The following is a 17,619-nucleotide window of genomic DNA, read 5'->3' on the forward strand; positions in this document are numbered from 1 at the left end:
GTTCTCAGACCAAGCTGTTCTATAATTCACTAACATTTATCCAAGTATACACTTGAGATCAATTTTGTAGAATGCAGGATTAATTTTTAAAAAAAAAAGGTCACAATTCAAACCCCCCTTTCTTGTGACTATTTCTTCCACTTCAATTGGCATCAGAGCTCTGCCTCTAAGGTTTGAGCACTTAACAGTGTAAGAGGAAAAGATTCAGGAAGGAAGTGATGACGAAAGCTGCAAATCAAAGTTCGAGCCATAAATGCAAAAAGAAGGGACATTCCAAAACTAAATGTCCTAAGAACAAGAAAGTGCAAAGAAAGCTTGCTTCAAAGATGAAATCTACGATGGCAACTAAAGATGACTTTGATGGCTCAAAAATAGAAGAAAAAGGCAACTCATGTTCAATGGTAGATAAAGAGGTAACAACTTTTGAATTTTGTCCTGCATGTAAAGTAATGGAAGTTGGATTTGATAATCTTCTAAAAAGCTCAAACATTATATCTCAAAAGTATACAATTATGGAAAATCGACTATTTGAAATTGAGAAAGAAAATGAGAAATTGCAAATCTTAAATGATAAATATTTTAAAATGATTCAAGAATTGCAATACTCTCATTTGGAAATATTTGAACAAACAAAGATTCTCAACGAGGAAGAAATCAATAATCATCTTCCAAAATGCTCTATGAATCATGAAGAGAATGATGTTTTGAAAGGAAATGTTTTAGAATTGAAAAACGACATTACAAGTTCTGCAAAATCTAGAGAAACTTTTCAAAACATAAAGGAATCACAAGTAGTAATTTTTGAAAAAACTTATTTAGGTTGTGGAAATTTTCAAAAACAAAAGTCTTATGAGAATTTTTTTGTTCCTCATAAAGATAAAAAATTACAGAGATACAAATGCTCATATTGTTACAAATATGGACATATTGAATCCTTTTGTTTTAAGAAAAAATTCAAAAGAAAAGAACATTCTCATCAGAAACAAGAACATTCTCATAAGGTTCTCAAAATGCATTCTTATTCCAAAACTTCCTATAAGAGATCAACTTATCATCATAAGAAGAAATCTTATAAGAGGAATGACACTAACCTTCAAGGACCCAGATCACTATGGGTACCAAAATCATTACTAACTTGTGTTGCAGGAACATCTTTAAGCAGTCAAGAAAAAGCCTTAAGACTTGGAAAATTGATACTCAAGGAATATGACTTGAGAAAGACAATATTTCCTCATATTTAAAAAAGGATGAATGTGATCTGCAACCTTTGGAATCATTGACAAAAATCAAACCAAAGGTATTTGTATCATTACTAAAATGATTTTGCATAAATTAAGGATGATTGATATGTTAAAGGTGTAACACATAACTTCTCTAATTTGGTAACATTGGAACTGAAGTTATTTCATATTCATCCTCATGATCATGATTTTTCATTTAAAATCTTTATGTTAATACATAGATGAATTTTAGACCATATCATACTTTAAATGTTTTTGGCATAAAAGAGTTTTGTCAAATATGACAACTATTGCAAATTTATTCAAATTTGGTCTGATAAGATATTTTTCAAAATTGGTTGTGAAAATGATATAATTTGTAAACTTATATTTATTGTATCAAGAAGTTGTCTTCTTTTTCAAAAATACAATTTCAACCAAAAAACTCTTGAACCACTTCATATTGGTTTATTTGTTCTTGTCAAAACTACAAGTCTTATGACTTCTTTATTCTTAATGATTTATTCAATGATCCACTTGGACATTATTTTTAAGAGCATAAGAGTGGTGCCTTTTAACCCTTTTTAAGTTCTTTGAAAAAAAAAGGTTCATTTGTTAGAAGCTCAAAAATCATTTTCTATAAGTAGTGATCATGTGGAGATTATGAAAAACTTTCTTTCACAACTTTCTTTAAAGAAAATGGTATTTCAGTTGATTTTTCTTGATTTAGAATTTCAACAAAAATAGAGTTGTTTTAATGGCTAAAATATTTTTAAACGTTGAAAAATACTCTTGAAAGAAACCATAGATATTACATGTTATGTTTTTGAATCATGTTTGTATCTTGAGTAAAACTTCATGCCATTTTGAAAGTATAAAAATTCAATCATATCATGATTTTATATTTTTGATGTTATTACTATTTTTGGCATAGTAAAGAAAACAATTTTTGGGATACTCTCTTTATGCATTTTACTTTTAATGAGTTTGATATGAAGAGAAGATATAATAGTGGTGTTGATGTTAATGAACAACAACGACAAGAAATCATGGATCAATAGATTGAAATTATTCGAACATCATCTTTACAAATACATCCAAAGAGTTGGGAGTTGACTTTCCATCATCCTCAAGATGGAACCTTTAAAAGCCCCATTGATATAACAATAACATTCTCCATTGGAATGAACAATGGTATTGGTACACCGTTTTGAAATTGCGAAGAAATAATTTAGTCATAGAAATGTTCAATTTGCAATTGGTGTTAAGATGAATGAATCTCCTTCATCAACTCTCGAGAAGGAATTCAAGTTGTTTCACAATATATGTCAACATTGTGTATTTCCTAGAAAAGAAAGCAAAGAAAAGGTTTTGGAGAATGACATGTTTGTCATGTATCACCTTACTAAGTGATTGAAGCTGAATCTCTCACACATCATCTTGTAACATACGATCAATGCAGCAGAGTCTGTAACAAGGAAAGTTACTCTCCCTTATGGGATGATCTTCACCAAGATTATTCATATCATCAAGATTGACTTCAAGAAAAAGAAAACAGTCAACTTTTGCACTATCTTTGACTTCAAATGTTCATCAAATGAAAAATGAGTTTGTTAATCTTGAGGACTCTACTACTGTGGTTGGGAACAAAAAAGGAGATAGGAATATGGAAAAGAAAATAACTTGGACGAGTTACTTAAATTCTCTGTTTCATCCAGCAGATCAATCTAAGAATGTTCTCCCTGCAAAGGCAACAAGTGTCAAAGGCAAATAAGTTCTACTTGAAGATAACCAATCTCAGTCCTGCTTTTATTATCTTGACACCTCATTGAATTTTAGTTAAAGCATTGACATTGGTCTTGGATTAACCTCTTCTCAAATTGCTGCAATGATATTTGAAGGTTTTACTCTCACAACCAAACCGGTTAATCAATCACTCTTTTCACCATTAATGAATTCTACCCAAGGATCTCTAGAATCCTTTTTCAGTTCTGAATTCTCAAGTAATTTGTTAAAATCACCATTGATGGAATGACAACTAAATTTTCTTTCGAAGAAAATGAATTGATGAATAAGCATGTGGATCTCATTCTTGAAGGATCATAAAGTTCTAAGAACGATCTCAAGGAAAATCAAATGATGAAATCCAAATGTTTCTGATTACAACATTGAGTTATGAGTAATTTGTTCTAAACAGGATTTCCTCTTCATCCCTATTACCTAAAGTTACTCTACCAGGATGATTTTTCTTAGAGAATATCTAAGAGGGTGAATTTACTCAACATTGGAGAATGCATCAAAGGATAAATCTTTTCTCCTCAATGTAGATGATTTTTCTTAGAGAATATCTAAGAGGGTGAATTTACTCAACATTGGAGAATGCATCAAAGGATAAATCTTTTCTCCTCCATCATCAATCAAGTGTCCTCTATTTATAATGATGAACATATGGTGGAATTATGAAACAATTCAAGATGCTCTCATCATTAAAATCTCATGAGAAGGAAGTCATTAAAAGAGGTACACAAAATTTTAAATTTAATCACATTTGCATTATAATAAGTTTGAATATCTTTATGCAATGTTATTATGTGATTGATTGGATGATATTGAAATCTAGAATGCTTTCTGAAATTCAAGTATATCACTCTAAAGCTTAAATTGTACATCAATTTTTTTGTCATGACTTGCATATATTTGTGCTTTCAAATAACTTTAATGCAATAAGGTTTGCACTCTTTGTTCATATACTTTTCATGATTTTTGCACACACATTATCTCTTTCAGAATATCATGTTAAGTGTGAAATGCATGAACTTCATTTTTTTTGCAATATCATCTTTTTACACCCTTGTAAGCATTTATTTTTCAAATATGCTACTCATATTGCTATTAAAATATTGTTAAGGGTTGTTTAATTTGATCAAGTCATATTGTTTCTATTTTCACAATGACCAAGTTTTAATTTAACATGCCAAAAATCGATTGAATTAACATTTGTCTTAATTCAATTTTTTATGGTCTTGTGGCATATGTTTTAAAAAGTATATTGATTACAGTGCTAATCAATTTTTTATGTGCAAGCTATGTTATGTACTTAATGAAAAATTATCCTTGATGATCAATGAATAATTTTTGGAGTTAGTCTCTTAATTATTCCTCATGATAGACCAAAACATTTAGAACAAAAATGACAAAAACTCATGATTTTGATAATCAATTATATGTCATATTTTGGTCTTCCATAAGCTTGACTTATAGCACTTTTTTATGAAAAACATTTTTTCTATAAGTCTTTTATATGTGCACTTTTCTCAATATAAAACTTTGGATGAATCAAATTTTGTTGCACATCTTGATTAGCCTATAGTTTGCTTAATTGATGATTAAGTAGAACTTTTTGAACATGGCTTCTCAAAAAAAAATTGAGATTTTGTTATGACTTATGTAAAAGATCCTCCTTCAAAGGTTTTAAATTAATATCCATTTTTTGTTGGATTTATTATTTGAAGGATTTTAACAAGAGAACATATGATTGGTCTTCATGAGAATAATTTGTGTGTCCACTCTCCATAAAATTAGAATTTGGTCTAAGAATAATAGTTCTTGCACATTGTATTCTTGAACTCATATTTGACTTTTTATTAACATAAAAGTGTTGTTTCTACACTTGCGTGTTAAGTTGTCAAAATAGAATTGTGATCAAATATTTTTTTTACAATGAAGTATTCTTTGAATATTTTGCTTTGAAACATAATCATCTTCTTTATGAGAATATTCAAAAAAGAGAGAATTTGTTTTTGACAAGATGTCAATTAACTCTGATTTCGCAGCTTCCTCATATGCGCAATTTTCTCTCTAGTTTTAAAAATCATTGGAAGATTTTCAAAAGATATTTTAGTCTTGTCTATCATTTCCTTATTTTAAGAATGATCATGTTTTAAAAGAATGTCCATCTCATAAGACTTAGGGGGAGTTCTCTAAATTTGAGAATGTTTGACTTGCATTGTCATTGAGGTCAAAATCACATTTTCTAAAAATTGAGTGTTTAGCATTGATGAGTCTTCATCAGTCGCTATTTTTAGAGTCTTTTTAATAAGTTTTAATATCATTTTATTAGTTTAGTGTTTAATTTAGAGTCATTTTAAATAAATTGTGGTTTTTGATTTACCGAGTCAATTAAGCATTTTATCGAATAATATGGTATTTTATGTAGTTTTTATTTGTTGAAGCTATTGACATATTGTGTTTGACCAAAGTGGAGTACACTATTTCAAAAACTTGATAAAAATTTAGCAAGTGTACTAAATAGCCGTCAAGTAGTATAATAAAATCGTTCTCTCCGCAGGGATTGTTCTAAATCAACTGTAAATTGAAGACATACTCATGTAAATTGACATAAATTGTAAAAAGGGGGTTCTTGTTTGGTTTCAAGTTCAAATTTTTAAACTTCGGAATTACTTTGGTGTTTAGATTGATGTAAGAAAAGCGATTGGTCCTTTTTGGGTCATCTAATTACTATTTCTCTTGGTAATTTCATGTATGATAACGAATTAGTCGAATTAGTTTCATGATTTGATTAAAACATAATTGATTATGCCCAATGTCTTGGTAACATAATCCTCTCTCATGATCATCAATCCCTAATGTCTTAGTAAGACCTATGATCATGTGAGGAAGAAAAACTTTAATCTTTTAATCTCAATTAACAATCCGAAATGTCTTAAGTGAAAGTTAATTGATTAATCGTTCCTAGATCGATGATTTATTCCTATCGTCATAGTAAAACAAATCATTGCAATCATCATATAAGTCGCGAATTCATACAAAGCATTAAGCACAAAGAACAATCAATAGAAACTAACTTCGTAATTCATTAATCATATCATATGACAATCACATAATTCAAGATCAAAAGTAATTAGAATCACCTAAGGACCAATCATGAGAATTTAGCTAGACATTGCAAATTCAGAAATTACATCAAATAAAATGAAAGAAAGCATGATTACAAGAAGAATCTTGATGTGTTTCCACACTGGAATCCTTGCTTGGTCGCTCTTGATCCTCCAAAATCGCTCCAATAGCTGTTCTTTTGCGTAAAAATTCGATAATGATCCAGATCTGATGTTTCCTTTTTATAAAAATGATCAAAAGTAACGTTTTCCGCCTGAGGCACAGAATTTCCGCCTCAGGCGTAAAGAATTACGTTTCAGGCACAGCTTTTTCCGCCTGAAACGGCAAAACAGTGAGCAATCTTGGTTCTTCAGTGAAATTTCCGCCCCAGGCGTAAAGAATTCCGCCCCAGGCGTAAAAATGCTATAAAATCCAACAATTTTCATTTGCTCTCTTCCTTCGCATGTAGCTTCAAATCAATGTCTTATTCTTCATGATTTAGGTCAAAAACCTCTAAAATCACTTGAAAATGGTCTTTATTTCCATGTAATGACTAACGTCATCACAACCCCAAACTTGAACTTTTCCTTGTCCTCAAGGAATATCTCAATCTCTAGGAAAACAAAACACTACCTCGATTCATCTGGCTAAACAAACTCAAACCCAATCAAGTTAGACGTAATTTGCATGATATTTCAATGATCAATTTCGTCATGATTCAAGTACACACAGTTTCAAATTTAGGCAAAACAAAGAGCATCAAACAAAGATTGACCATACTTAATTTCTTCACACCCTCACCGACTCTCCTGTTTAAGGGTAATATAATCACTCAATCAACACATCATAACTAGACTACTATAAATTTGCAGACATTCTCAAAAATCAATCACCATGTCATGAGCACACACATTAGAGGACTTTTAAAGGTTATAACGTGGCCTGGTTAAAAGGTGGATGGTGGCTTTTCTGGTAAGTGAGTAAAAAAACTTGAAATTAGATACCACTGAGTCGAATAGATACAACACCCCACCCTACTTTGTAAGAATTTATACTTAGAGAACAATTCACAAAATTCCTTTTTGTTTTCAAAAAGATCACCATGATTATTATTTTTTTTTCTTCTTTTTTTTTTTTTTAGAATCGATACTTCTTTTCTTGGTGAACTTTTGAATTTTTCTTTCATAATTTGGAATTTTTTCTTTCATAATTTTTTTTAGTTCTCTAGTATAGTATATCCACCCCAAACTTAAGTTGTTGCTAGTTCCAAAAGCAACCCCAAACTTAGTGAAATGCATTGTGCAAAAACCACTAAAGGTATCTAATTTTCCAAGAAAATCATTTTTTTTTTTTTTTATATTATTTTGATAACTTGGGTCAGATACAAACAAAACATTTTTCTTTAAGCTCAAAAGGGGTTAAACAACGGATAAGCAATGATAAGGGTGGCTAGAACAGGCTCAAGGTACCAAACAACTTGCCTCGTGTGTACATCACAACAATAAATCAATTAAAGAGAACATGCGCAAATTCTAGAGACATAGCTAAGTGTGGAATTCTCATAATCATCAAAAGAAATCAGTGTTTGGGCTCAAAATCTCACAGTTTTTGGCTGAATTAAACTATGGTCAATATTTGTGAGAGTCCCTAAGCCTTGCCTAAATCATCACTATGATGCATCCGAAACAATCAAAAACATCACAAATTCATATCACACATTTGGTCAACAATTTTGAATCTAAGATGATAGCCAAACAAATTTCAATAGTGTGAGGTTTTCAAAAAGACTAAGACATTCAAAGAAAACAAAACGACTAGCTCAAGTACTTATTATAGACCAACATCAAGCATGCAACAAATTAAACAAAGGAATCATAATACACAGGCCAAAAAGAATCTATAGAGGAGAAGGACAGTAAAGGTGAATGGCACAAAACCTCAATCCTGCTCGGGCATGTTATGATCATGATCAAAACGAGGCAGATTTCCAGGAAATTGCATTGATGAGGACCCTCCTTCATCTGGAAGGCCAGCTGCCCTCCTTTGGCGAATGTAGGTAGCACGGTTCATTTCATGTGTAGCCGCCATGCTCCTAACTCTTTGATTGTGAGCTTCATCAAAATCATGCATCGTTGGATATCTCGGATAGAAATATGCCGGGACTTGCTCCCGGTAACGCATGGATGCTTGCCATAAGGCGGATGAAGTGTCATAGTGGTCCGCCATATCAATGCCCTGTTGGGTGCTCATGTCCATTTTCCACACCATGTCAGCAAGAACATTCACATCAAACTGCGGAGCTGGAAAACTCTCCATTTCCGGAGCCTGTGGCACTTCATGGTGCATCACATTTTCAACATTCTCCTCCCTTTCTTCACCTCCTCCCTCAACCGTGTAATCCATTACATCATCCACATCAGCAAATGGAATGAATGTCTTTCCGAAAGTTTTTCTTCTCACATCTCTCGCAAAAGCCGTAGTGACTTTTCTAGGCTCTTCCATTTGATCATCATCAAAAGTAGCAACATTTTGATCCAGACACAGTTTAGTGATCAAACAGAGATGTGTTAGACTATATGACCCGGGATCTTTCTGGATAATTGCAGACAAATCATCACTCAGAATCGTGCCCAAATCTATGTCATCTCCTAGCAAGATAGCTTGAAGTGCTAGCCCTACATCCATAGGAATCTCAGAATTGTTCCCACTTGGCTCCACGTTATTTATCCAAAATTCAGCCCAAATCCGTGGAATATCCAACAAATGAGCGGTTTTAAACCGCTGGGGTGGGAGCTGTCTAGATGGTCTCACCCACACACTTCCGGGTACAGTCAGCTGAGATTTTAAAGCCTCACGCTTATCTGATGCCATGGTTGCCCTATTCTCACGTCGATGATTCAGAACACAGAATTCAGGAACATTAAAATGAAATATCCTATTTATAGTTTCCGGGGAGTAGTCTACATCTACCCCGCGTACTTTAGCAATCCGTGGTGACGAATTTTTCACTCGCCATGCATTACTCAAAAATTCTAATGCTAAAGTACGATTTCCAGACCGAAGACAGAAATTAAACTCATACCAATGCCTGTTGCGGAATTCTGCTTCAATTAAGGGAAATGCTAGCACTTCATCAGTGAGACGCTTTTCAGGTTTGAAGTCCTTACTTTTGAGAGTCTGGTACCGATTGAAGGCCGTTGGACGAACAAAACGTGACCGAGGAATTTCAGTCACAACCCGCGTTGGAGGAGGTGGTGATTGCTCTCTAGGCGGTGATGGTGGAGGAGAAGGCGAAGGTGACGGTGTGGGAGTTCGGACTACTCTCCTTTTCTTCACCACTTTTGACCTTGATTTTGAAGACCCAACTTCAACTTCTTTATCCTTTGAGGATTTTTTGAATATGTTCTTCATGGTGAGAAAGGTAAAGATTGAGAAGGGTGATTGATGGAAAAGATGAAGATTTATGGTGGTTTTTGGGTGAATTTTCGTGTAGGGTTTTGAAGGGTTTTTGATTTTGGTTTTTGGAAAAATTTGAAGAATTGGTTGTTGTTTATGATGGGTTTTGAAGAATAGAGTTGGATGGAAGAATTTTTGTGGGTTTGGTGTTATGGGTGTGAGAGAGGTTGTTGTTTTAATGGGGTTTTGAAGGATTTGGGAGGTTTAGGTTCAAGAGGGGTTTGGGATTTGAGGATGAAATTGGTGAAATAGAATGGGTGAATTTGTTGTGGTTGTTGTTTTAATGAAGGATTTGTGTTGGGTTTGAAGGTTTGGATGGTGGTTAATGGAGAATTTGTGTGAGGAAGGAGATGAAGTTTGAGAGAAAGGATAAGGTTTGTTGAAGAAGATGAAGTTTGAGAGAAAGAATGAGGGTTTCATGTGTGTTTACGCCTAAAACGAAATTTTTCCGCCCCAAACACAGATTTTTCCGCCCCAAACGGCAAAACAGAGAGCACCATTTTTTTCAGTGTGATTTTCCGCCCCAAACGGCAGTTTTTCCGCCCCAAACGTAAAAATATTGAGCAACCCAATTTCTTCAGGATTTTTACGCCTTAAACGGCAATTCTTCCGCCCCAAACGGCAAAACAGTGAGCACCTATTTTTCATCATTATTTTTACGCCTTAGGCGCAATTTCTTCCGCCCCAAACGTAAATTCCTGATTGTGACACTTTTCACACTCCTCTTTTTTTCAATTTGACCTGCACAACACAAAAAAAAATCAAAAGAAAAACTATTACGGTTAAATAAAACCTTGATAGAAATTTAGCAAGTGTACTAAACAGTCGTCAAGTAATAAAATTTATAAAGTTCGTATCCGCAGGGATTGTTTCAATCTCGACAAAACAATTAAATTAATTTAGGATTAATAATTAAAATGCAAAGGGGGGAGTTTAACTTGGTTTGAATTTTTATCATAAACTTATAAATAACTTGGGATTCAAATTGAATGAAAGAAAAATGATTGATCCTTTTGGTTCATCTAATTACTATTTCTCTTGGTAATTTCATGTATGATTACAAGTTACTCAATTTAGTTTCATGATTAGATTAAATCTCAATTGATTATGCCCAATGTCTTGGTAACACAATCCTCTCACTTGATCATCGATTCCTAATGTCTTAGGTAATCTATGATCAATTGAGGTTTACAACCTTTAATCTTTTAATCTCAATTAACAATCCAAAATGTCTTAAGAAAAAGTTAATTGATCAATCATTCCTAGATCGATCATTCATTCCTATCGTCATAGTAAAACAAATAATTGGAATCATCACACAATTGATCAAGTCATGCAAAGCATTAAGCGCAAGGAATAATTGAAGAAACTAACTTCGTAATTCATTGATCATAACATATGATAATCACATAATTCAACAGAAATAATAATCAGAATCCCCAAGGACCACTCAAGAGTTTAGCTAGACATAATAAAATAGAAATCAATAAACAAAGGAAGAAATTAAAACCAATGAATTTCTACTTGTGTCACTCCAAGTAGGTAGTCGATCCTTCAATTTCTTTCTTCCTATGCTTCAATCATTTTCGTCCTGTAGCGCAGCAGCTCTCCTCGTACCGTTCCAAGCTTCTCGTGTTCCGCTCTTGTTGTTGTACGTCATGTTCTTAAAGAAAAACCTCATTTCCTTTCTTTGGTTTCGGGTCAACCCAAGCAGCAAGGCCCACCTTTTTCTCTTTTTAGACAAGCCCATCATATTAAAATAGTATACTCCCTCTTGGCTCATCATATAAGACACTAGACAATATATTAAACACTTCACAAAATAAAATATTAATAAAAAGAAATACTTAATTGACTCAATAAATCAAAAACCACAATTTATTTAAAATGACTCTAAATTAAACACTAAACTAATAAAATGATATTAAAACTTATTAAAAAGACTCTAAAAATAGCGACTGATGAAGACTCATCACAACCCCAAACTTAGTCTGTTGCTTGTCCTCAAGGAACAATGCTTTCAAAAGAGTGCATCTCAACCTCAAACACCAAACCAAACATTCATGTTAATCTATCTCCGTAATCAATAAGAACAAAACATGTCATTTTACAAAAATTATCATGCTCACACGGTCACTTTCATCTACTAACAACCAATTGGAAATTCAAAACAATTCATCCAACATTCATCCATCAAGCTCAATTCTCTTTTCAGACAATCTCACCAAAATTCTCTCAAGTGTTTAGGGACATACACTTAATCAACACAATCTACACCTTTCTACCATAGGCTTGCAAGGACTCTAAAAATCGATCGACATACAATGAATATGCACCTTTCGAGGACTTTTCGGGTTATAGTGTGGCTTAGGTTTATTGAAGGGTGGATATTTTTGGGAAACTAGGTAAAAAAAACTTGAAGCTTATAAAATCACCTATTTCAAACAAAAGTGGACATATCAATTGATCCCCCAAAATCATCACATTCATACTAGAGAACTTAATTATCACAATATTTTTCCTCATGCAAATGAATTCACAATGTGTGAACTCATTCCATGCTCACATTTTTTTTTTTTCACAAAGAAGTCCTCGACAATTTTTTTTTATTCATTTTTTTTCAAACATGGTGTTATGCATTTTGCATTCTATTTATTTATTTTTCATTTCTTTCACCATTTCCTTTCTTTTCATGAGGGACATTCTCTTCATTTTTTTTTTTCACAAACTTTTTCAAAATATTTTTCTTTTAGTTCTCTAGTACCCCACCCCAAACTTAATAGGTTGCAAATCCCAAGAGCAACCCCAAACTTAATGATGAGCATTGTGCTCAAATCACAAGTTAGGTGATCAACTTCAAGAAAATCTTTTTTTTTTTTTTTTTTGTAAAAATTATGTGGTTTTCAAAAAGAAGTAAGATCAAAACATTTTTCTTTCAATAAGGCTCAAATGGGCTAGCAAGGGATTGTAATATTCAAAGGTAGGCTACAAAGGCTCAAGCTCACAAAAACGTGCCTCGGTGCATTATTCATCGCAATCAATCAATCAAGAGAATTCAAGCAAGTTCTAGAGAATAGGAGAGACGTGGAACTCACATAGTCAAGAAAGAAATTCAAGTGTTTAGGTTCAAGACCTCACAGTTAGGATAACAGAGAAGAATTAGAGCCATTAGGAATCATGCTAAACAAACAGAAATCATTTCCTCAAAAATCATCAGCAAACTAATATAACCAAAGAGCAATCAATAATGTAAGTTGACAGTTACTACTTAGATGGAGAACAAACTAACAAGCACATTCTAGTTAAATGCTCAAAATCAAGTCACACATAAAATATTAACTCAAACAGATAAGGATAGAGTAGTGAAAAATTCATTCAACAGTGCTTTTTATTACTTAATAAAATGCAAAAAAAATAAATAAATAAATAAATTAAAGACTGAGTTACCTATCATGGGTTGCCTCCCAAGAAGCGCTTTTTTAACGTCATTAGCTTGACGCCTTAACCACTGTTAGGGTGGCATAAATGATAGCAAGAACACATCATCCTTCTTCTTCCTCTTGTTGGTTAAGAATTCCATGAACTTAGCATAGAGAAGCAAATGTTCCCATCTTCCAACAACTAAGCTTTTGGAACAAGCACTCTCCCACCTTGGAGAAGAATGAGATTTCTTTTGCAAGAGATTTTTCTCTTTAGACTCCATTAGTTGAGACTCAAACGTTACATAGAGATCAACATGATTTACTCTTCTCATGTCATTCTTCTTGTTTTTCAATTTTTCTTCTTCTCCAATAGCATGATGTTTCATCTCCATCTCAACCAACTTCTCACACTCATTTGCCTTTTCAACAAGATTACCACATTCAACTTCAAATCCATCAAATGAACCTTGATTTGACCTCAAAAATTCATCCAAAATCTTTTTGAGTTGAAAGTTGTAATCAATGTTGATCAGTTCGCGCTCTTTTTCCTTCAAACAATACTCCTCACAATAGTCATTGTGATGATTCGCTCCACAAAAATCACTTCTCGCCTTCAATCTCGAAATATGTGCATCCAATCTCTCTTGTGCATAAGATAGTAAACATAGTTGATAACAAATGATATTTATTTCTTTGCAATCAACCAATCTATTATCAATCCATTTCATTGCTACAAAACTTAGAGAAAATTTTCAGCAGCAAAGAAAACTAAAGTAGACATAAAGAGAAAATTTATATATACAAGAATAAAAAGAAAATAATAGAAAGGAAAAAAAAAATTTTAAAAAAATCCTAAGTAAAATAAATTGCCTTGTCAAAATCACTCAACAATCCCCGGCAACGGCGCCAAAAACTTGATAATGATTTAGCAAGTGTACTAAATAGCCGTCAAGTAGTATAATAAAATCGTTCTCTCCGCAGGGATTGTTCTAAATCAACTGTAAATTGAAGACATACTCATGTAAATTGACATAAATTGTAAAAAGGGGGTTCTTGTTTGGTTTCAAGTTCAAATTTTTAAACTTCGGAATTACTTTGGTGTTTAGATTGATGTAAGAAAAGCGATTGGTCCTTTTTGGGTCATCTAATTACTATTTCTCTTGGTAATTTCATGTATGATAACGAATTAGTCGAATTAGTTTCATGATTTGATTAAAACATAATTGATTATGCCCAATGTCTTGGTAACATAATCCTCTCTCATGATCATCAATCCCTAATGTCTTAGTAAGACCTATGATCATGTGAGGAAGAAAAACTTTAATCTTTTAATCTCAATTAACAATCCGAAATGTCTTAAGTGAAAGTTAATTGATTAATCGTTCCTAGATCGATGATTTATTCCTATCGTCATAGTAAAACAAATCATTGCAATCATCATATAAGTCGCGAATTCATACAAAGCATTAAGCACAAAGAACAATCAATAGAAACTAACTTCGTAATTCATTAATCATATCATATGACAATCACATAATTCAAGATCAAAAGTAATTAGAATCACCTAAGGACCAATCATGAGAATTTAGCTAGACATTGCAAATTCAGAAATTACATCAAATAAAATGAAAGAAAGCATGATTACAAGAAGAATCTTGATGTGTTTCCACACTGGAATCCTTGCTTGGTCGCTCTTGATCCTCCAAAATCGCTCCAATAGCTGTTCTTTTGCGTAAAAATTCGATAATGATCCAGATCTGATGTTTCCTTTTTATAAAAATGATCAAAAGTAATGTTTTCCGCCTGAGGCACAGAATTTCCGCCTCAGGCGTAAAGAATTACGTTTCAGGCACAGCTTTTTCCGCCTGAAACGGCAAAACAGTGAGCAATCTTGGTTCTTCAGTGAAATTTCCGCCCCAGGCGTAAAGAATTCCGCCCCAGGCGTAAAAATGCTATAAAATCCAACAATTTTCATTTGCTCTCTTCCTTCGCATGTAGCTTCAAATCAATGTCTTATTCTTCATGATTTAGGTCAAAAACCTCTAAAATCACTTGAAAATGGTCTTTATTTCCATGTAATGACTAACGTCATCAAGCATCAATTTTTAAAATCAAATGATTACAAATGTTTTAGTGTGATTTAATCATTATTAATGTTATGATTGCTATATTGAATGGAATGATTATTGATCGTCATACATAATGTTTGATATATGAATGAACTTCTTAATTTGCATGATTTGTATATGCAATACATTTCTTCTCTTGATTCCTATCATTGCACTTCATATTTCATATTTTTCCGAATACTTTTTGATAGATGACAAAAGGGGGAGAGATATATATGATGGGAGAGAATTGTTAGATGAAACTAATTAATGAAGAATGTTATGAATTAACCTCTTGCATGTATTTAGGGGGAGTTTAATTAGAATGATATAAATTAAACTCTTGCATGTGTTTAGGGGGAGCTTAATTGTATATCTATGAACATTCTTGCATTTATTATTATTTCCATCCATAAAACATAAAATTTATTCAAAAGGTTTGTCATCATCAAAAAGGGGGAGATTGTTGAGGCAAAATCCATTTTAGTATTTTAATGACAACAAACCTTATGGAATAAATGTTAAGTTTTATGAATGGTGATCTACTGATGTTTGCACTTGAGTTTTTGTTGAAAGATAGATATTATCAAGTGGACGAGCTAGAGGCTACTCACGTCAACAAGTGCATTTATATACTCAAACAATGAAAGAATTGGAGTATCATCAAATAATTACAACAGTAGTATCACAAGCTTCAAGAAGATTTTTAAAGACTGTTGTTTTGAATCATAAAAAGATTCATCGAAGGATCAAGCAAGAAAGTGAGTTTCATGGATAATTGTCTTCCTCATCACTCAAGGATCACAACAAGTATTGAATAATCAATGAAGAATTTGAGGATCATAGCTGAAGAATCAGGATGAAAAAACCTACATCACAAGCTACTCAAGAATATATTGATTTTATGTGACAAGGGTTACAATGAGTTTTTGAGTTATATACTTTGAGGATTTACTACTACAATTAATATTAATGGGAATGATGCATTCATTAAGGATCTTCAAAACCTACTCAAAGTATCATTTTACTAAAGCTTCTCAAGATGACAACGTTTGAGAATGATGGTCCATGAGTTTTTCAAAGGAGCTTATGCACAAGGAATAAAAGTTTTAATCATTCTCAATGATGAGTACTCTTATGCCTCCACTAAAGAATCTTAAAGATCATCAATGAGCAAGCAACCATGTGTGCAAAACATCAAAGAGGAATTGTGGGAAGTTTTGCAGCAGCAAGATTTCAAGTTAATTGATCAAGATCACGTGTCTCACTCCTTGAAGAAAATCTTGAATGCTGGTTCAAGAATGCTCTGAGAACATTCTACAGTTTATGCTTCATTCTCTCCAAGAACGAGCTTCATAGCAAAAGTACTTATTTCTTTAAGTCAACTCTGTTCAAGACAAAGAAACACTTTTATCTTGGTTTTAACTCACAAGATCACAACAATTTATGATCAATTAAGGCAAGGAATATTTGGGAGAAAAGTGACTTTCCCCTTTGGCCATAGTTAAAGATCAAGCATGTGCAACATGATAAATTCTCAAGACAACATCTCATCAGGTGTATCAAGAGTGTTTAGACAATGTTTACATAGACCAATGAGAATGGGACAACACATCTTCAACTATTAGTTGTCATGTACTTTCAAAAGGATATTATATGAACATTCTCGCATGTGTTTTATTTTGTTCAAGAAGAATGTACATGGAAAGTACATCATGAACAGTTCCAAGAAGGACAATACAGCTACTTCCTCTACATATTACAGCTGGTTTCTGTCATGCATCAAATCTGCTTCAAAAGAACAAAGTCATATATTACCCAGTCTGGAGAACACTCTGAGAATGATGCTGAGAATGTCTGTCCTTTACATTTGAAGGTGCAAACTCATCTACAGCTGGCCAAAACGTGTTTAAATGATTTGTAACGGCTATACTTGGTGGAAAAGCAATGGACAACTATCTACAACTCACTGCAAGCTGTCATTATGGCTCTTTTGTTTGAAAATATGAAGAACAGCAGAGAGAACGTTCTGAGAAAGAACAGTCAGAACTTATCTACTTAACAATTCAGCATGAGCTGTCTATTTTGAAGCAACTAGCCGTTGGAAAACTTCCTTTGGGACCAAGGAACTGAAGACTCAAGGTTCAACTATAAAAGGAAGGCTTTGGCAACATTGAAGAGCAAGAGTTAAAGCTACAAATCATCAATCACTTGTTTTTGTCTACAAGTCATGAAACTCTTCTTTTATCACTCACACTCAAGATCTACATTCTCATCATACTTCTGAGTTTAGAGTGTTTTTATTTGCTTCTCAAACTAACCTTTGAGTTTCTAAAAGCAAATAACTCAAGAGACCATTTTTCAACATAACCCATTTTTAAGTGGTTACATCTTTGTCTCTTTATTTAAATCTCTCTCACTCCAAACATTGTAATCTCAATACTAGGATCAGTATATCATTTGAGTGAACTGAGAGTTTTTTCCATTGTAACAAGCTTCTCAATTGTTTGAGTTTTT

The sequence above is a fragment of the Trifolium pratense genome, linkage group LG1 (genome assembly GCF_020283565.1).
Source record: "Trifolium pratense cultivar HEN17-A07 linkage group LG1, ARS_RC_1.1, whole genome shotgun sequence".
NCBI lineage: Eukaryota > Viridiplantae > Streptophyta > Magnoliopsida > Fabales > Fabaceae > Trifolium > Trifolium pratense.